Source organism: Staurois parvus, unplaced genomic scaffold (genome assembly GCF_062004578.1).
Source record: "Staurois parvus isolate SC_StPar_1 unplaced genomic scaffold, SC_StPar_1.0 ptg000662l, whole genome shotgun sequence".
Classification (NCBI taxonomy): Eukaryota; Metazoa; Chordata; class Amphibia; order Anura; family Ranidae; genus Staurois; species Staurois parvus.
Window position 1 is genome coordinate 938,569 of NW_028318458.1, and position 18,204 is coordinate 956,772.

Here is an 18,204-nt window from a genome sequence, read left to right on the forward strand (position 1 = left end):
CGGTGCTAGTTTTCTTCTCGCTTTGGTTTTCTCTATTTCTCCCACAGCAGCCTTGGCAGTTTTCCCATATGGTCTAGCGGTTAGGATTCCTGGTTTTCACCCAGGCGGCCCGGGTTCGACTCCCGGTATGGGAAATGCAAGACATTTTAGTGACACGCTTGCTCCTGCTGCTTAAACCTGCCAAACTCTTTTCCCCTTGCAACCTCAAATCATTCCCTTGTTGGCAAAGTACCAAGCAACGCAACATACATGCTCTGCTTCAACAACCCCTAGTGCTTTACTTCCAACTGCTTTACAAATCTGCCCGCATAGTCCAGCGGGTCTTGCTGCTTTGCCTCCCTCTCTCTACGCTCATTTTGAGGACAATTTATCAAAGAGTCGAAAGACATGCGAACACTAAAAACTTGCAAACACTCACAGTCATCACTGACCGGTCCTAAAAACCCAATGAAATCAACGAAGAAAACCCCAGGCGACATTAAGAATATTCCGTCCCCACCTTGCCTTCATGGAAGGAAAACAAAACAAAACAAAGGCCTACACTATGGCAGGACTGGTGGACCCAGTTTTGGTGCCGCAGATAAAACAGAAACAAATCATTGCACATTCTTACAAAGAAACAACATCCACAGTGGTTATCATACGCTGAGAGCAAACCATGAACTAAAGGCAAAGCCAAAGAGCCTCGGCTTTTCATGTGCCAAGAGAAAAGGGTGAAACTGAGAAGGACCAGAAAGATCTTTCACTCTTTTTTTGAAAAAAAAAAACCAAAAACTCTTTACATTCCTCTCTGTCTCTTCAATTTCATTCCCTGTCTTGTCCAAGTGCTGAGCAATGGGGCACATGTGCTTGCTTTCAACAAGCCTTATTGGGCTTGATATGAAATTGCTTTTGGAAATCTGGCCTTTCATTTCAAAGAGGTTGCTGCTTTTCTTCCGCTTTTCGCCACTCCTTCTATAAGATGCTGAGAGACACTATTAAAAAGCCTTTGAAACATAGCAAAGTGAAGCAAAAACACTCAATGCCCATTTCAGAAGCGGTCCTTCTCCAGTTTCCCACAGTTGCTAAAAAGGGCCTAATCCACGTCAAGGCTGGGAGTCCAACGTTTGCGGGTAAAGATAGGAGGGAATGCTATTTCTTTTGGGCTTCTTTTCAAGGAAGCCAAATCCATGCACAAATCATTTCCCACCGGTAATCATGCAGTGAGGAAAAGCGGCAAAAGGGGGAAGTTAATGTACCCGTGCTATTCAAAGGCAAAGAAAGCGTTTTGAAATCAGGGAGGACAACAAGGTGGGGACTTTTCCCATTTTTCCATCCTTTGTAAAAGCCCTTTTGGATCCTCTGTTCTGTTTTCTTTCTGTGTGATGAAAGGGAGTGAAGCCCGTGACATGGTGGATGTGTGGAAAATGCATGTGTTTTTTTCCAGGGTGAGTAGACAGTGTATGTTGCAAGCTCTGTTAGATGCAGAGTTGGCAATTTCGGCTCCTGAGGAAAATGGTGGAGGGCAAAGGAGCTTTGAAAGCTTGAGCTGCTGATGACTTTTCCCTGGATATGGCTTCTTGCAAAGCTTGAAAGATGCAGAGTAGCGGCTTTCAGCCATTAAGGACTCCAAGTGGCAGAAAAAGCCTAGAGAAGAGTGCCTCGTGTGAGGATCGAACTCACGACCTTCAGATTATGAGACCGACGCGCTACCTACTGCGCTAACGAGGCTGCGTGCTGGAAGATGGGCACTTGTCCCCCCTGCCCACCACGCTTGGAAGACCATGGCGGTGCTAGTTTTCTTCTCGCTTTGGTTTTCTCTATTTCTCCCACAGCAGCCTTGGCAGTTTTCCCATATGGTCTAGCGCTTAGGATTCCTGGTTTTCACCCAGGCGGCCCGGGTTCGACTCCCGGTATGGGAAATGCAAGACATTTTAGTGACACGCTTGCTCCTGCTGCTTAAACCTGCCAAACTCTTTTCCCCTTGCAACCTCAAATCATTCCCTTGTTGGCAAAGTACCAAGCAACGCAACATACATGCTCTGCTTCAACAACCCCTAGTGCTTTACTTCCAACTGCTTTACAAATCTGCCCGCATAGTCCAGCGGGTCTTGCTGCTTTGCCTCCCTCTCTCTACGCTCATTTTGAGGACAATTTATCAAAGAGTCGAAAGACATGCGAACACTAAAAACTTGCAAACACTCACAGTCATCACTGACCGGTCATAAAAACCCAATGAAATCAACGAAGAAAACCCCAGGCGACATTAAGAATATTCCGTCCCCACCTTGCCTTCATGGAAGGAAAACAAAACAAAACAAAGGCCTACACTATGGCAGGACTGGTGGACCCAGTTTTGGTGCCGCAGATAAAACAGAAACAAATCATTGCACATTCTTACAAAGAAACAACATCCACAGTGGTTATCATACGCTGAGAGCAAACCATGAACTAAAGGCAAAGCCAAAGAGCCTCGGCTTTTCATGTGCCAAGAGAAAAGGGTGAAACTGAGAAGGACCAGAAAGATCTTTCACTCTTTTTTTGAAAAAAAAAAAACAAAAACTCTTTACATTCCTCTCTGTCTCTTCAATTTCATTCCCTGTCTTGTCCAAGTGCTGAGCAATGGGGCACATGTGCTTGCTTTCAACAAGCCTTATTGGGCTTGATATGAAATTGCTTTTGGAAATCTGGCCTTTCATTTCAAAGAGGTTGCTGCTTTTCTTCCGCTTTTCGCCACTCCTTCTATAAGATGCTGAGAGACCCTATTAAAGAGCCTTTGAAACATAGCAAAGTGAAGCAAAAACACTCAATGCCCATTTCAGAAGCGGTCCTTCTCCAGTTTCCCACAGTTGCTAAAAAGGGCCTAATCCACGTCAAGGCTGGGAGTCCAACGTTTGCGGGTAAAGATAGGAGGGAATGCTATTTCTTTTGGGCTTCTTTCCAAGGAAGCCAAATCCATGCACAAATCATTTCCCACCGGTAATCATGCAGTGAGGAAAAGCGGCGAAAGGGGGAAGTTAAAGTACCCGTGCTATTCAAAGGCAAAGAAAGCGTTTTGAAATCAGGGAGGACAACAAGGTGGGGACTTTTCCCATTTTTCCCACCTTTGTAAAAGCCCTTTTGGATCCTCTGTTCTGTTTTCTTTCTGTGTGATGAAAGGGAGTGAAGCCCGTGACATGGTGGATGTGTGGAAAATGCATGTGTTTTTTTCCAGGGTGAGTAGACAGTGTATGTTGCAAGCTCTGTTAGATGCAGAGTTGGCGATTTCGGCTCCTGAGGAAAATGGTGGAGGTCAAAGGAGCTTTGAAAGCATGAGCTGCTGATGACTTTTCCCTGGATATGGCTTCTTGCAAAGCTTGAAAGATGCAGAGTAGCGGCTTTCAGCCATTAAGGACTCCAAGTGGCAGAAAAAGCCTAGAGAAGAGTGCCCCGTGTGAGGATCGAAGTCACGACCTTCAGATTATGAGACTGACGCGCTACCTACTGCGCTAACGAGGCTGCGTGCTGGAAGATGGGCACTTGTCCCACCTGCCCACCACGCTTGGAAGACCATGGCGTTGCTAGTTTTCTTCTCGCTTTGGTTTTCTCTATTTCTCCCACAGCAGCCTTGGCAGTTTTCCCATATGGTCTAGCGCTTAGGATTCCTGGTTTTCACCCAGGCGGCCCGGGTTCGACTCCCGGTATGGTAAATGCAAGACATTTTAGTGACACGCTTGCTCCTGCTACTTAAACCTGCCAAACTCTTTTCCCCTTGCAACCTCAAATCATTCCCTTGTTGGCAAAGTACCAAGCAACGCAACATACATGCTCTGCTTCAACAACCCCTAGTGCTTTACTTCCAACTGCTTTACAAATCTGCCCGCATAGTCCAGCGGGTCTTGCTGCTTTGCCTCCCTCTCTCTACGCTCATTTTGAGGACAATTTATCAAAGAGTCGAAAGACATGCGAAGACTAAAAACTTGCAAACACTCACAGTCATCACTGACCGGTCATAAAAACCCAATGAAATCAACGGAGAAAACCCCAGGCGACATTAAGAATATTCCGTCCCCACCTTGCCTTCATGGAAGGAAAACAAAACAAAACAAAGGCCTACACTATGGCAGGACTGGTGGACCCAGTTTTGGTGCCGCAGATAAAACAGAAACAAATCATTGCACATTCTTACAAAGAAACAACATCCACAGTGGTTATCATACGCTGAGAGCAAACCATGAACTAAAGGCAAAGCCAAAGAGCCTCGGCTTTTCATGTGCCAAGAGAAAAGGGTGAAACTGAGAAGGACCAGAAAGATCTTTCACTCTTTTTTTGAAAAAAAAAAACCAAAAACTCTTTACATTCCTCTCTGTCTCTTCAATTTCATTCCCTGTCTTGTCCAAGTGCTGAGCAATGGGGCACATGTGCTTGCTTTCAACAAGCCTTATTGGGCTTGATATGAAATTGCTTTTGGAAATCTGGCCTTTCATTTCAAAGAGGTTGCTGCTTTTCTTCCGCTTTTCGCCACTCCTTCTATAAGATGCTGAGAGACACTATTAAAAAGCCTTTGAAACATAGCAAAGTGAAGCAAAAACACTCAATGCCCATTTCAGAAGCGGTCCTTCTCCAGTTTCCCACAGTTGCTAAAAAGGGCCTAATCCACGTCAAGGCTGGGAGTCCAACGTTTGCGGGTAAAGATAGGAGGGAATGCTATTTCTTTTGGGCTTCTTTCCAAGGAAGCCAAATCCATGCACAAATCATTTCCCACCGGTAATCATGCAGTGAGGAAAAGCGGCGAAAGGGGGAAGTTAAAGTACCCGTGCTATTCAAAGGCAAAGAAAGCGTTTTGAAATCAGGGAGGACAACAAGGTGGGGACTTTTCCCATTTTTCCCACCTTTGTAAAAGCCCTTTTGGATCCTCTGTTCTGTTTTCTTTCTGTGTGATGAAAGGGAGTGAAGCCCGTGACATGGTGGATGTGTGGAAAATGCATGTGTTTTTTTCCAGGGTGAGTAGACAGTGTATGTTGCAAGCTCTGTTAGATGCAGAGTTGGCGATTTCGGCTCCTGAGGAAAATGGTGGAGGGCAAAGGAGCTTTGAAAGCTTGAGCTGCTGATGACTTTTCCCTGGATATGGCTTCTTGCAAAGCTTGAAAGATGCAGAGTAGCGGCTTTCAGCCATTAAGGACTCCAAGTGGCAGAAAAAGCCTAGAGAAGAGTGCCCCGTGTGAGGATTGAACTCACGACCTTCAGATTATGAGACTGATGCGCTACCTGCTGCGCTAACGAGGCTGCGTGCTGGAAGATGGGCACTTGTCCCCCCTGCCCACCATGCTTGGAAGACCATGGCGGTGCTAGTTTTCTTCTCGCTTTGGTTTTCTCTATTTCTCCCACTTCAACCTTGGCAGTTTTCCCATATGGTCTAGCGGTTAGGATTCCTGGTTTTCACTCAGGCGGCCCGGGTTCGACTCCCGGTATGGGAAATGCAAGATATTTTAGTGACACGCTTGCTCCTGCTACTTAAACCTGCCAAACTCTTTTCCCCTTGCAACCTCAAATCATTCCCTTGTTGGCAAAGTACCAAGCAATGCAACATACATGCTCTGCTTCAACAACCCCTAGTGCTTTACTTCCAACTGCTTTACAAATCTGCCCGCATAGTCCAGCGGGTCTTGCTGCTTTGCCTCCCTCTCTCTACGCTCATTTTGAGGACAATTTATCAAAGAGTCGAAAGACATGCGAAGACTAAAAACTTGCAAACACTCACAGTCATCACTGACCGGTCATAAAAACCCAATGAAATCAACGAAGAAAACCCCAGGCGACATTAAGAATATTCCGTACCCACCTTGCCTTCATGGAAGGAAAACAAAACAAAACAAAGGCCTACACTATGGCAGGACTGGTGGACCCAGTTTTGGTGCCGCAGATAAAACAGAAACAAATCATTGCACATTCCTACAAAGAAACAACATCCACAGTGGTTATCATACGCTGAGAGCAAACCATGAACTAAAGGCAAAGCCAAAGAGCCTCGGCTTTTCATGTGCCAAGAGAAAAGGGTGAAACTGAGAAGGACCAGAAAGATCTTTCACTCTTTTTTTGAAAAAAAAAAAACAAAAACTCTTTACATTCCTCTCTGTCTCTTCAATTTCATTCCCTGTCTTGTCCAAGTGCTGAGCAATGGGGCACATGTGCTTGCTTTCAACAATCCTTATTGGGCTTGATATGAAATTGCTTTTGGAAATCTGGCCTTTCATTTCAAAGAGGTTGCTGCTTTTCTTCCGCTTTTCGCCACTCCTTCTATAAGATGCTGAGAGACACTATTAAAAAGCCTTTGAAACATAGCAAAGTGAAGCAAAAACACTCAATGCCCATTTCAGAAGCGGTCCTTCTCCAGTTTCCCACAGTTGCTAAAAAGGGCCTAATCCACGTCAAGGCTGGGAGTCCAACGTTTGCGGGTAAAGATAGGAGGGAATGCTATTTCTTTTGGGCTTCTTTCCAAGGAAGCCAAATCCATGCACAAATCATTTCCCACCGGTAATCATGCAGTGAGGAAAAGCGGCGAAAGGGGGAAGTTAAAGTACCCGTGCTATTCAAAGGCAAAGAAAGCGTTTTGAAATCAGGGAGGACAACAAGGTGGGGACTTTTCCCATTTTTCCCACCTTTGTAAAAGCCCTTTTTGATCCTCTGTTCTGTTTTCTTTCTGTGTGATGAAAGGGAGTGAAGCCCGTGACATGGTGGATGTGTGGAAAATGCATGTGTTTTTTTCCAGGGTGAGTAGACAGTGTATGTTGCAAGCTCTGTTAGATGCAGAGTTGGCGATTTCGGCTCCTGAGGAAAATGGTGGAGGGCAAAGGAGCTTTGAAAGCTTGAGCTGCTGATGACTTTTCCCTGGATATGGCTTCTTGCAAAGCTTGAAAGATGCAGAGTAGCGGCTTTCAGCCATTAAGGACTCCAAGTGGCAGAAAAAGCCTAGAGAAGAGTGCCTCGTGTGAGGATCGAACTCACGACCATCAGATTATGAGACTGATGCGCTACCTACTGCGCTAACGAGGCTGCGTGCTGGAAGATGGGCACTTGTCCCCCCTGCCCACCACGCTTGGAAGACCATGGCGGTGCTAGTTTTCTTCTCGCTTTGGTTTTCTCTATTTCTCCCACAGCAGCCTTGGCAGTTTTCCCATATGGTCTAGCAGTTAGGATTCCTGGTTTTCACCCAGGCGGCCCGGGTTCGACTCCCGGTATGGGAAATGCAAGACATTTTAGTGACACGCTTGCTCCTGCTGCTTAAACCTGCCAAACTCTTTTCCCCTTGCAACCTCAAATCATTCCCTTGTTGGCAAAGTACCAAGCAACGCAACATACATGCTCTGCTTCAACAACCCCTAGTGCTTTACTTCCAACTGCTTTACAAATCTGCCCGCATAGTCCAGCGGGTCTTGCTGCTTTGCCTCCCTCTCTCTACGCTCATTTTGAGGACAATTTATCAAAGAGTCGAAAGACATGCGAACACTAAAAACTTGCAAACACTCACAGTCATCACTGACCGGTCATAAAAACCCAATGAAATCAACGAAGAAAACCCCAGGCGACATTAAGAATATTCCGTCCCCACCTTGCCTTCATGGAAGGAAAACAAAACAAAACAAAGGCCTACACTATGGCAGGACTGGTGGACCCAGTTTTGGTGCCGCAGATAAAACAGAAACAAATCATTGCACATTCTTACAAAGAAACAACATCCACAGTGGTTATCATACGCTGAGAGCAAACCATGAACTAAAGGCAAAGCCAAAGAGCCTCGGCTTTTCATGTGCCAAGAGAAAAGGGTGAAACTGAGAAGGACCAGAAAGATCTTTCACTCTTTTTTTGAAAAAAAAAAAACAAAAACTCTTTACATTCCTCTCTGTCTCTTCAATTTCATTCCCTGTCTTGTCCAAGTGCTGAGCAATGGGGCACATGTGCTTGCTTTCAACAAGCCTTATTGGGCTTGATATGAAATTGCTTTTGGAAATCTGGCCTTTCATTTCAAAGAGGTTGCTGCTTTTCTTCCGCTTTTCGCCACTCCTTCTATAAGATGCTGAGAGACACTATTAAAAAGCCTTTGAAACATAGCAAAGTGAAGCAAAAACACTCAATGCCCATTTCAGAAGCGGTCCTTCTCCAGTTTCCCACAGTTGCTAAAAAGGGCCTAATCCACGTCAAGGCTGGGAGTCCAACGTTTGCGGGTAAAGATAGGAGGGAATGCTATTTCTTTTGGGCTTCTTTTCAAGGAAGCCAAATCCATGCACAAATCATTTCCCACCGGTAATCATGCAGTGAGGAAAAGCGGCAAAAGGGGGAAGTTAATGTACCCGTGCTATTCAAAGGCAAAGAAAGCGTTTTGAAATCAGGGAGGACAACAAGGTGGGGACTTTTCCCATTTTTCCATCCTTTGTAAAAGCCCTTTTGGATCCTCTGTTCTGTTTTCTTTCTGTGTGATGAAAGGGAGTGAAGCCCGTGACATGGTGGATGTGTGGAAAATGCATGTGTTTTTTTCCAGGGTGAGTAGACAGTGTATGTTGCAAGCTCTGTTAGATGCAGAGTTGGCGATTTCGGCTCCTGAGGAAAATGGTGGAGGGCAAAGGAGCTTTGAAAGCTTGAGCTGCTGATGACTTTTCCCTGGATATGGCTTCTTGCAAAGCTTGAAAGATGCAGAGTAGCGGCTTTCAGCCATTAAGGACTCCAAGTGGCAGAAAAAGCCTAGAGAAGAGTGCCTCGTGTGATGATCGAACTCACGACCTTCAGATTATGAGACCGACGCGCTACCTACTGCGCTAACGAGGCTGCGCGCTGGAAGATGGGCACTTGTCCCCCCTGCCCACCACGCTTGGAAGACCATGGCGGTGCTAGTTTTCTTCTCGCTTTGGTTTTCTCTATTTCTCCCACAGCAGCCTTGGCAGTTTTCCCATATGGTCTAGCGCTTAGGATTCCTGGTTTTCACCCAGGCGGCCCGGGTTCGACTCCCGGTATGGGAAATGCAAGACATTTTAGTGACACGCTTGCTCCTGCTGCTTAAACCTGCCAAACTCTTTTCCCCTTGCAACCTCAAATCATTCCCTTGTTGGCAAAGTACCAAGCAACGCAACATACATGCTCTGCTTCAACAACCCCTAGTGCTTTACTTCCAACTGCTTTACAAATCTGCCCGCATAGTCCAGCGGGTCTTGCTGCTTTGCCTCCCTCTCTCTACGCTCATTTTGAGGACAATTTATCAAAGAGTCGAAAGACATGCGAACACTAAAAACTTGCAAACACTCACAGTCATCACTGACCGGTCATAAAAACCCAATGAAATCAACGAAGAAAACCCCAGGCGACATTAAGAATATTCCGTCCCCACCTTGCCTTCATGGAAGGAAAACAAAACAAAACAAAGGCCTACACTATGGCAGGACTGGTGGACCCAGTTTTGGTGCCGCAGATAAAACAGAAACAAATCATTGCACATTCTTACAAAGAAACAACATCCACAGTGGTTATCATACGCTGAGAGCAAACCATGAACTAAAGGCAAAGCCAAAGAGCCTCGGCTTTTCATGTGCCAAGAGAAAAGGGTGAAACTGAGAAGGACCAGAAAGATCTTTCACTCTTTTTTTGAAAAAAAAAAACCAAAAACTCTTTACATTCCTCTCTGTCTCTTCAATTTCATTCCCTGTCTTGTCCAAGTGCTGAGCAATGGGGCACATGTGCTTGCTTTCAACAAGCCTTATTGGGCTTGATATGAAATTGCTTTTGGAAATCTGGCCTTTCATTTCAAAGAGGTTGCTGCTTTTCTTCCGCTTTTCGCCACTCCTTCTATAAGATGCTGAGAGACCCTATTAAAGAGCCTTTGAAACATAGCAAAGTGAAGCAAAAACACTCAATGCCCATTTCAGAAGCGGTCCTTCTCCAGTTTCCCACAGTTGCTAAAAAGGGCCTAATCCACGTCAAGGCTGGGAGTCCGACGTTTGCGGGTAAATATAGGAGGGAATGCTATTTCTTTTGGGCTTCTTTCCAAGGAAGCCAAATCCATGCACAAATCATTTCCCACCGGTAATCATGCAGTGAGGAAAAGCGGCGAAAGGGGGAAGTTAAAGTACCCGTGCTATTCAAAGGCAAAGAAAGCGTTTTGAAATCAGGGAGGACAACAAGGTGGGGACTTTTCCCATTTTTCCCACCTTTGTAAAAGCCCTTTTGGATCCTCTGTTCTGTTTTCTTTCTGTGTGATGAAAGGGAGTGAAGCCCGTGACATGGTGGATGTGTGGAAAATGCATGTGTTTTTTTCCAGGGTGAGTAGACAGTGTATGTTGCAAGCTCTGTTAGATGCAGAGTTGGCGATTTCGGCTCCTGAGGAAAATGGTGGAGGTCAAAGGAGCTTTGAAAGCATGAGCTGCTGATGACTTTTCCCTGGATATGGCTTCTTGCAAAGCTTGAAAGATGCAGAGTAGCGGCTTTCAGCCATTAAGGACTCCAAGTGGCAGAAAAAGCCTAGAGAAGAGTGCCCCGTGTGAGGATCGAAGTCACGACCTTCAGATTATGAGACTGACGCGCTACCTACTGCGCTAACGAGGCTGCGTGCTGGAAGATGGGCACTTGTCCCACCTGCCCACCACGCTTGGAAGACCATGGCGTTGCTAGTTTTCTTCTCGCTTTGGTTTTCTCTATTTCTCCCACAGCAGCCTTGGCAGTTTTCCCATATGGTCTAGCGGTTAGGATTCCTGGTTTTCACCCAGGCGGCCCGGGTTCGACTCCCGGTATGGGAAATGCAAGACATTTTAGTGACACGCTTGCTCCTGCTACTTAAACCTGCCAAACTCTTTTCCCCTTGCAACCTCAAATCATTCCCTTGTTGGCAAAGTACCAAGCAACGCAACATACATGCTCTGCTTCAACAACCCCTAGTGCTTTACTTCCAACTGCTTTACAAATCTGCCCGCATAGTCCAGCGGGTCTTGCTGCTTTGCCTCCCTCTCTCTACGCTCATTTTGAGGACAATTTATCAAAGAGTCGAAAGACATGCGAAGACTAAAAACTTGCAAACACTCACAGTCATCACTGACCGGTCATAAAAACCCAATGAAATCAACGGAGAAAACCCCAGGCGACATTAAGAATATTCCGTCCCCACCTTGCCTTCATGGAAGGAAAACAAAACAAAACAAAGGCCTACACTATGGCAGGACTGGTGGACCCAGTTTTGGTGCCGCAGATAAAACAGAAACAAATCATTGCACATTCTTACAAAGAAACAACATCCACAGTGGTTATCATACGCTGAGAGCAAACCATGAACTAAAGGCAAAGCCAAAGAGCCTCGGCTTTTCATGTGCCAAGAGAAAAGGGTGAAACTGAGAAGGACCAGAAAGATCTTTCACTCTTTTTTTGAAAAAAAAAAACCAAAAACTCTTTACATTCCTCTCTGTCTCTTCAATTTCATTCCCTGTCTTGTCCAAGTGCTGAGCAATGGGGCACATGTGCTTGCTTTCAACAAGCCTTATTGGGCTTGATATGAAATTGCTTTTGGAAATCTGGCCTTTCATTTCAAAGAGGTTGCTGCTTTTCTTCCGCTTTTCGCCACTCCTTCTATAAGATGCTGAGAGACACTATTAAAAAGCCTTTGAAACATAGCAAAGTGAAGCAAAAACACTCAATGCCCATTTCAGAAGCGGTTATTCTCCAGTTTCCCACAGTTGCTAAAAAGGGCCTAATCCACGTCAAGGCTGGGAGTCCAACGTTTGCGGGTAAAGATAGGAGGGAATGCTATTTCTTTTGGGCTTCTTTCCAAGGAAGCCAAATCCATGCACAAATCATTTCCCACCGGTAATCATGCAGTGAGGAAAAGCGGCGAAAGGGGGAAGTTAAAGTACCCGTGCTATTCAAAGGCAAAGAAAGCGTTTTGAAATCAGGGAGGACAACAAGGTGGGGACTTTTCCCATTTTTCCCACCTTTGTAAAAGCCCTTTTGGATCCTCTGTTCTGTTTTCTTTCTGTGTGATGAAAGGGAGTGAAGCCCGTGACATGGTGGATGTGTGGAAAATGCATGTGTTTTTTTCCAGGGTGAGTAGACAGTGTATGTTGCAAGCTCTGTTAGATGCAGAGTTGGCGATTTCGGCTCCTGAGGAAAATGGTGGAGGGCAAAGGAGCTTTGAAAGCTTGAGCTGCTGATGACTTTTCCCTGGATATGGCTTCTTGCAAAGCTTGAAAGATGCAGAGTAGCGGCTTTCAGCCATTAAGGACTCCAAGTGGCAGAAAAAGCCTAGAGAAGAGTGCCCCGTGTGAGGATTGAACTCACGACCTTCAGATTATGAGACTGATGCGCTACCTGCTGCGCTAACGAGGCTGCGTGCTGGAAGATGGGCACTTGTCCCCCCTGCCCACCACGCTTGGAAGACCATGGCGGTGCTAGTTTTCTTCTCGCTTTGGTTTTCTCTATTTCTCCCACATCAACCTTGGCAGTTTTCCCATATGGTCTAGCGGTTAGGATTCCTGGTTTTCACTCAGGCGGCCCGGGTTCGACTCCCGGTATGGGAAATGCAAGATATTTTAGTGACACGCTTGCTCCTGCTACTTAAACCTGCCAAACTCTTTTCCCCTTCCAACCTCAAATCATTCCCTTGTTGGCAAAGTACCAAGCAATGCAACATACATGCTCTGCTTCAACAACCCCTAGTGCTTTACTTCCAACTGCTTTACAAATCTGCCCGCATAGTCCAGCGGGTCTTGCTGCTTTGCCTCCCTCTCTCTACGCTCATTTTGAGGACAATTTATCAAAGAGTCGAAAGACATGCGAAGACTAAAAACTTGCAAACACTCACAGTCATCACTGACCGGTCATAAAAACCCAATGAAATCAACGAAGAAAACCCCAGGCGACATTAAGAATATTCCGTACCCACCTTGCCTTCATGGAAGGAAAACAAAACAAAACAAAGGCCTACACTATGGCAGGACTGGTGGACCCAGTTTTGTGCCGCAGATAAAACAGAAACAAATCATTGCACATTCCTACAAAGAAACAACATCCACAGTGGTTATCATACGCTGAGAGCAAACCATGAACTAAAGGCAAAGCCAAAGAGCCTCGGCTTTTCATGTGCCAAGAGAAAAGGGTGAAACTGAGAAGGACCAGAAAGATCTTTCACTCTTTTTTTGAAAAAAAAAAACCAAAAACTCTTTACATTCCTCTCTGTCTCTTCAATTTCATTCCCTGTCTTGTCCAAGTGCTGAGCAATGGGGCACATGTGCTTGCTTTCAACAATCCTTATTGGGCTTGATATGAAATTGCTTTTGGAAATCTGGCCTTTCATTTCAAAGAGGTTGCTGCTTTTCTTCCGCTTTTCGCCACTCCTTCTATAAGATGCTGAGAGACACTATTAAAAAGCCTTTGAAACATAGCAAAGTGAAGCAAAAACACTCAATGCCCATTTCAGAAGCGGTCCTTCTCCAGTTTCCCACAGTTGCTAAAAAGGGCCTAATCCACGTCAAGGCTGGGAGTCCAACGTTTGCGGGTAAAGATAGGAGGGAATGCTATTTCTTTTGGGCTTCTTTCCAAGGAAGCCAAATCCATGCACAAATCATTTCCCACCGGTAATCATGCAGTGAGGAAAAGCGGCGAAAGGGGGAAGTTAAAGTGCCCGTGCTGTTCAAAGGCAAAGAAAGCGTTTTGAAATCAGGGAGGACAACAAGGTGGGGACTTTTCCCATTTTTCCCACCTTTGTAAAAGCCCTTTTGGATCCTCTGTTCTGTTTTCTTTCTGTGTGATGAAAGGGAGTGAAGCCCGTGACATGGTGGATGTGTGGAAAATGCATGTGTTTTTTTCCAGGGTGAGTAGACAGTGTATGTTGCAAGCTCTGTTAGATGCAGAGTTGGCGATTTCGGCTCCTGAGGAAAATGGTGGAGGGCAAAGGAGCTTTGAAAGCTTGAGCTGCTGATGACTTTTCCCTGGATATGGCTTCTTGCAAAGCTTGAAAGATGCAGAGTAGCGGCTTTCAGCCATTAAGGACTCCAAGTGGCAGAAAAAGCCTAGAGAAGAGTGCCCCGTGTGAGGATCGAAGTCACGACCTTCAGATTATGAGACTGACGCGCTACCTACTGCGCTAACGAGGCTGCGTGCTGGAAGATGGGCACTTGTCCCCCCTGCCCACCACGCTTGGAAGACCATGGCGGTGCTAGTTTTCTTCTCGCTTTGGTTTTCTCTATTTCTCCCACAGCAGCCTTGGCAGTTTTCCCATATGGTCTAGCGGTTAGGATTCCTGGTTTTCACCCAGGCGGCCCGGGTTCGACTCCCGGTATGGGAAATGCAAGACATTTTAGTGACACGCTTGCTCCTGCTGCTTAAACCTGCCAAACTCTTTTCCCCTTGCAACCTCAAATCATTCCCTTGTTGGCAAAGTACCAAGCAACGCAACATACATGCTCTGCTTCAACAACCCCTAGTGCTTTACTTCCAACTGCTTTACAAATCTGCCCGCATAGTCCAGCGGGTCTTGCTGCTTTGCCTCCCTCTCTCTACGCTCATTTTGAGGACAATTTATCAAAGAGTCGAAACACATGCGAAGACTAAAAACTTGCAAACACTCACAGTCATCACTGACCGGTCATAAAAACCCAATGAAATCAACGAAGAAAACCCCAGGCGACATTAAGAATATTCCGTCCCCACCTTGCCTTCATGGAAGGAAAACAAAACAAAACAAAGGCCTACACTATGGCAGGACTGGTGGACCCAGTTTTGGTGCCGCAGATAAAACAGAAACAAATCATTGCACATTCTTACAAAGAAACAACATCCACAGTGGTTATCATACGCTGAGAGCAAACCATGAACTAAAGGCAAAGCCAAAGAGCCTCGGCTTTTCATGTGCCAAGAGAAAAGGGTGAAACTGAGAAGGACCAGAAAGATCTTTCACTCTTTTTTTGAAAAAAAAAAACCAAAAACTCTTTACATTCCTCTCTGTCTCTTCAATTTCATTCCCTGTCTTGTCCAAGTGCTGAGCAATGGGGCACATGTGCTTGCTTTCAACAAGCCTTATTGGGCTTGATATGAAATTGCTTTTGGAAATCTGGCCTTTCATTTCAAAGAGGTTGCTGCTTTTCTTCCGCTTTTCGCCACTCCTTCTATAAGATGCTGAGAGACACTATTAAAAAGCCTTTGAAACATAGCAAAGTGAAGCAAAAACACTCAATGCCCATTTCAGAAGCGGTCCTTCTCCAGTTTCCCACAGTTGCTAAAAAGGGCCTAATCCACATCAAGGCTGGGAGTCCAATGTTTGCGGGTAAAGATAGGAGGGAATGCTATTTCTTTTGGGCTTCTTTTCAAGGAAGCCAAATCCATGCACAAATCATTTCCCACCGGTAATCATGCAGTGAGGAAAAGCGGCAAAAGGGGGAAGTTAAAGTACCCGTGCTATTCAAAGGCAAAGAAAGCGTTTTGAAATCAGGGAGGACAACAAGGTGGGGACTTTTCCCATTTTTCCATCCTTTGTAAAAGCCCTTTTGGATCCTCTGTTCTGTTTTCTTTCTGTGTGATGAAAGGGAGTGAAGCCCGTGACATGGTGGATGTGTGGAAAATGCATGTGTTTTTTTCCAGGGTGAGTAGACAGTGTATGTTGCAAGCTCTGTTAGATGCAGAGTTGGCGATTTCGGCTCCTGAGGAAAATGGTGGAGGGCAAAGGAGCTTTGAAAGCTTGAGCTGCTGATGACTTTTCCCTGGATATGGCTTCTTGCAAAGCTTGAAAGATGCAGAGTAGCGGCTTTCAGCCATTAAGGACTCCAAGTGGCAGAAAAAGCCTAGAGAAGAGTGCCCCGTGTGAGGATCGAAGTCACGACCTTCAGATTATGAGACTGACGCGCTACCTACTACGCTAACGAGGCTGCGTGCTGGAAGATGGGCACTTGTCCCCCCTGCCCACCACGCTTGGAAGACCATGGCGGTGCTAGTTTTCTTCTCGCTTTGGTTTTCTCTATTTCTCCCACAGCAGCCTTGGCAGTTTTCCCATATGGTCTAGCGCTTAGGATTCCTGGTTTTCACCCAGGCGGCCCGGGTTCGACTCCCGGTATGGGAAATGCTAGACATTTTAGTGACACGCTTGTTCCTGCTGCTTAAACCTGCCAAACTCTTTTCCCCTTGCAACCTCAAATCATTCCCTTGTTGGCAAAGTACCAAGCAACGCAACATACATGCTCTGCTTCAACAACCCCTAGTGCTTTACTTCCAACTGCTTTACAAATCTGCCCGCATAGTCCAGCGGGTCTTGCTGCTTTGCCTCCCTCTCTCTACGCTCATTTTGAGTACAATTTATCAAAGAGTCGAAAGACATGCGAACACTAAAAACTTGCAAACACTCACAGTCATCACTGACCGGTCATAAAAACCCAATGAAATCAACGAAGAAAACCCCAGGCGACATTAAGAATATTCCGTCCCCACCTTGCCTTCATGGAAGGAAAACAAAACAAAACAAAGGCCTACACTATGGCAGGACTGGTGGACCCAGTTTTGGTGCCGCAGATAAAACAGAAACAAATCATTGCACATTCTTACAAAGAAACAACATCCACAGTGGTTATCATACGCTGAGAGCAAACCATGAACTAAAGGCAAAGCCAAAGAGCCTCGGCTTTTCATGTGCCAAGAGAAAAGGGTGAAACTGAGAAGGCCCAGAAAGATCTTTCACTCTTTTTTTGAAAAAAAAAAACCAAAAACTCTTTACATTCCTCTCTGTCTCTTCAATTTCATTCCCTGTCTTGTCCAAGTGCTGAGCAATGGGGCACATGTGCTTGCTTTCAACAAGCCTTATTGGGCTTGATATGAAATTGCTTTTGGAAATCTGGCCTTTCATTTCAAAGAGGTTGCTGCTTTTCTTCCGCTTTTCGCCACTCCTTCTATAAGATGCTGAGAGGCACTATTAAAGAGCCTTTGAAACATAGCAAAGTGAAGCAAAAACACTCAATGCCCATTTCAGAAGCGGTCCTTCTCCAGTTTCCCACAGTTGCTAAAAAGGGCCTAATCCACGTCAAGGCTGGGAGTCCAACGTTTGCGGGTAAAGATAGGAGGGAATGCTATTTCTTTTGGGCTTCTTTCCAAGGAAGCCAAATCCATGTACAAATCATTTCCCACCGGTAATCATGCAGTGAGGAAAAGCGGCGAAAGGGGGAAGTTAAAGTACCCGTGCTATTCAAAGGCAAAGAAAGCGTTTTGAAATCAGGGAGGACAACAAGGTGGGGACTTTTCCCATTTTTCCCACCTTTGTAAAAGCCCTTTTGGATCCTCTGTTCTGTTTTCTTTCTGTGTGATGAAAGGGAGTGAAGCCCGTGACATGGTGGATGTGTGGAAAATGCATGTGTTTTTTTCCAGGGTGAGTAGACAGTGTATGTTGCAAGCTCTGTTAGATGCAGAGTTGGCGATTTCGGCTCCTGAGGAAAATGGTGGAGGGCAAAGGAGCTTTGAAAGCTTGAGCTGCTGATGACTTTTCCCTGGATATGGCTTCTTGCAAAGCTTGAAAGATGCAGAGTAGCGGCTTTCAGCCATTAAGGACTCCAAGTGGCAGAAAAAGCCTAGAGAAGAGTGCCCCGTGTGAGGATCGAACTCACGACCTTCAGATTATGAGACTGACGTGCTACCTACTGCGCTAACGAGGCTGCGTGCTGGAAGATGGGCACTTGTCCCACCTGCCCACCACGCTTGGAAGACCATGGCGGTGCTAGTTTTCTTCTCGCTTTGGTTTTCTCTATTTCTCCCACAGCAGCCTTGGCAGTTTTCCCATATGGTCTAGCGCTTAGGATTCCTGGTTTTCACCCAGGCGGCCCGGGTTCGACTCCCGGTATGGGAAATGCGAGACATCTTAGTGAAACGCTTGCTCCTGCTGCTTAAACCTGCCAAACTCTTTTCCCCTTGCAACCTCAAATCATTCCCTTGTTGGCAAAGTACCAAGCAACGCAACATACATGCTCTGCTTCAACAACCCCTAGTGCTTTACTTCCAACTGCTTTACAAATCTGCCCGCATAGTCCAGCGAGTCTTGCTGCTTTGCCTCCCTCTCTCTACGCTCATTTTGAGGACAATTTATCAAAGAGTCGAAAGACATGCGAACACTAAAAACTTGCAAACACTCACAGTCATCACTGACCGGTCATAAAAACCCAATGAAATCAACGAAGAAAACCCCAGGCGACATTAAGAATATTCCGTCCCCACCTTGCCTTCATGGAAGGAAAACAAAACAAAACAAAG

The 18,204-nt window shown here is 45.8% G+C and overlaps 20 non-coding genes across 20 annotated transcripts; 10 read left to right on the plus strand and 10 right to left on the minus strand.

Annotated features, from left to right (window-relative positions):
• Positions 1–62: 62 nt before the first annotated feature.
• On the plus strand, positions 63–134 carry TRNAE-UUC (transfer RNA glutamic acid (anticodon UUC)). Its single transcript has one exon. It is a non-coding gene; the product is annotated as a tRNA-Glu (tRNA).
• A 1,503-nt stretch (positions 135–1,637) lies between these two features.
• TRNAM-CAU (transfer RNA methionine (anticodon CAU)) lies at positions 1,638–1,710 on the minus strand. The gene has a single exon. It is a non-coding gene; the product is annotated as a tRNA-Met (tRNA).
• A 119-nt stretch (positions 1,711–1,829) lies between these two features.
• Positions 1,830–1,901, plus strand: TRNAE-UUC (transfer RNA glutamic acid (anticodon UUC)). The gene has a single exon. It is a non-coding gene; the product is annotated as a tRNA-Glu (tRNA).
• Positions 1,902–3,404: 1,503 nt separating this feature from the next.
• Positions 3,405–3,477, minus strand: TRNAM-CAU (transfer RNA methionine (anticodon CAU)). The gene has a single exon. It is a non-coding gene; the product is annotated as a tRNA-Met (tRNA).
• Positions 3,478–5,171: 1,694 nt separating this feature from the next.
• Positions 5,172–5,244, minus strand: TRNAM-CAU (transfer RNA methionine (anticodon CAU)). The gene has a single exon. It is a non-coding gene; the product is annotated as a tRNA-Met (tRNA).
• A 119-nt stretch (positions 5,245–5,363) lies between these two features.
• On the plus strand, positions 5,364–5,435 carry TRNAE-UUC (transfer RNA glutamic acid (anticodon UUC)). Its single transcript has one exon. It is a non-coding gene; the product is annotated as a tRNA-Glu (tRNA).
• A 1,503-nt stretch (positions 5,436–6,938) lies between these two features.
• Positions 6,939–7,011, minus strand: TRNAM-CAU (transfer RNA methionine (anticodon CAU)). Its single transcript has one exon. It is a non-coding gene; the product is annotated as a tRNA-Met (tRNA).
• Positions 7,012–7,130: 119 nt separating this feature from the next.
• TRNAE-UUC (transfer RNA glutamic acid (anticodon UUC)) lies at positions 7,131–7,202 on the plus strand. Its single transcript has one exon. It is a non-coding gene; the product is annotated as a tRNA-Glu (tRNA).
• A 1,503-nt stretch (positions 7,203–8,705) lies between these two features.
• On the minus strand, positions 8,706–8,778 carry TRNAM-CAU (transfer RNA methionine (anticodon CAU)). Its single transcript has one exon. It is a non-coding gene; the product is annotated as a tRNA-Met (tRNA).
• A 119-nt stretch (positions 8,779–8,897) lies between these two features.
• On the plus strand, positions 8,898–8,969 carry TRNAE-UUC (transfer RNA glutamic acid (anticodon UUC)). The gene has a single exon. It is a non-coding gene; the product is annotated as a tRNA-Glu (tRNA).
• Positions 8,970–10,472: 1,503 nt separating this feature from the next.
• Positions 10,473–10,545, minus strand: TRNAM-CAU (transfer RNA methionine (anticodon CAU)). Its single transcript has one exon. It is a non-coding gene; the product is annotated as a tRNA-Met (tRNA).
• Positions 10,546–10,664: 119 nt separating this feature from the next.
• Positions 10,665–10,736, plus strand: TRNAE-UUC (transfer RNA glutamic acid (anticodon UUC)). Its single transcript has one exon. It is a non-coding gene; the product is annotated as a tRNA-Glu (tRNA).
• Positions 10,737–12,239: 1,503 nt separating this feature from the next.
• On the minus strand, positions 12,240–12,312 carry TRNAM-CAU (transfer RNA methionine (anticodon CAU)). Its single transcript has one exon. It is a non-coding gene; the product is annotated as a tRNA-Met (tRNA).
• A 119-nt stretch (positions 12,313–12,431) lies between these two features.
• On the plus strand, positions 12,432–12,503 carry TRNAE-UUC (transfer RNA glutamic acid (anticodon UUC)). Its single transcript has one exon. It is a non-coding gene; the product is annotated as a tRNA-Glu (tRNA).
• Positions 12,504–14,005: 1,502 nt separating this feature from the next.
• TRNAM-CAU (transfer RNA methionine (anticodon CAU)) lies at positions 14,006–14,078 on the minus strand. Its single transcript has one exon. It is a non-coding gene; the product is annotated as a tRNA-Met (tRNA).
• Positions 14,079–14,197: 119 nt separating this feature from the next.
• On the plus strand, positions 14,198–14,269 carry TRNAE-UUC (transfer RNA glutamic acid (anticodon UUC)). The gene has a single exon. It is a non-coding gene; the product is annotated as a tRNA-Glu (tRNA).
• Positions 14,270–15,772: 1,503 nt separating this feature from the next.
• Positions 15,773–15,845, minus strand: TRNAM-CAU (transfer RNA methionine (anticodon CAU)). The gene has a single exon. It is a non-coding gene; the product is annotated as a tRNA-Met (tRNA).
• A 119-nt stretch (positions 15,846–15,964) lies between these two features.
• On the plus strand, positions 15,965–16,036 carry TRNAE-UUC (transfer RNA glutamic acid (anticodon UUC)). Its single transcript has one exon. It is a non-coding gene; the product is annotated as a tRNA-Glu (tRNA).
• A 1,503-nt stretch (positions 16,037–17,539) lies between these two features.
• On the minus strand, positions 17,540–17,612 carry TRNAM-CAU (transfer RNA methionine (anticodon CAU)). Its single transcript has one exon. It is a non-coding gene; the product is annotated as a tRNA-Met (tRNA).
• Positions 17,613–17,731: 119 nt separating this feature from the next.
• TRNAE-UUC (transfer RNA glutamic acid (anticodon UUC)) lies at positions 17,732–17,803 on the plus strand. The gene has a single exon. It is a non-coding gene; the product is annotated as a tRNA-Glu (tRNA).
• Positions 17,804–18,204: the final 401 nt, after the last annotated feature.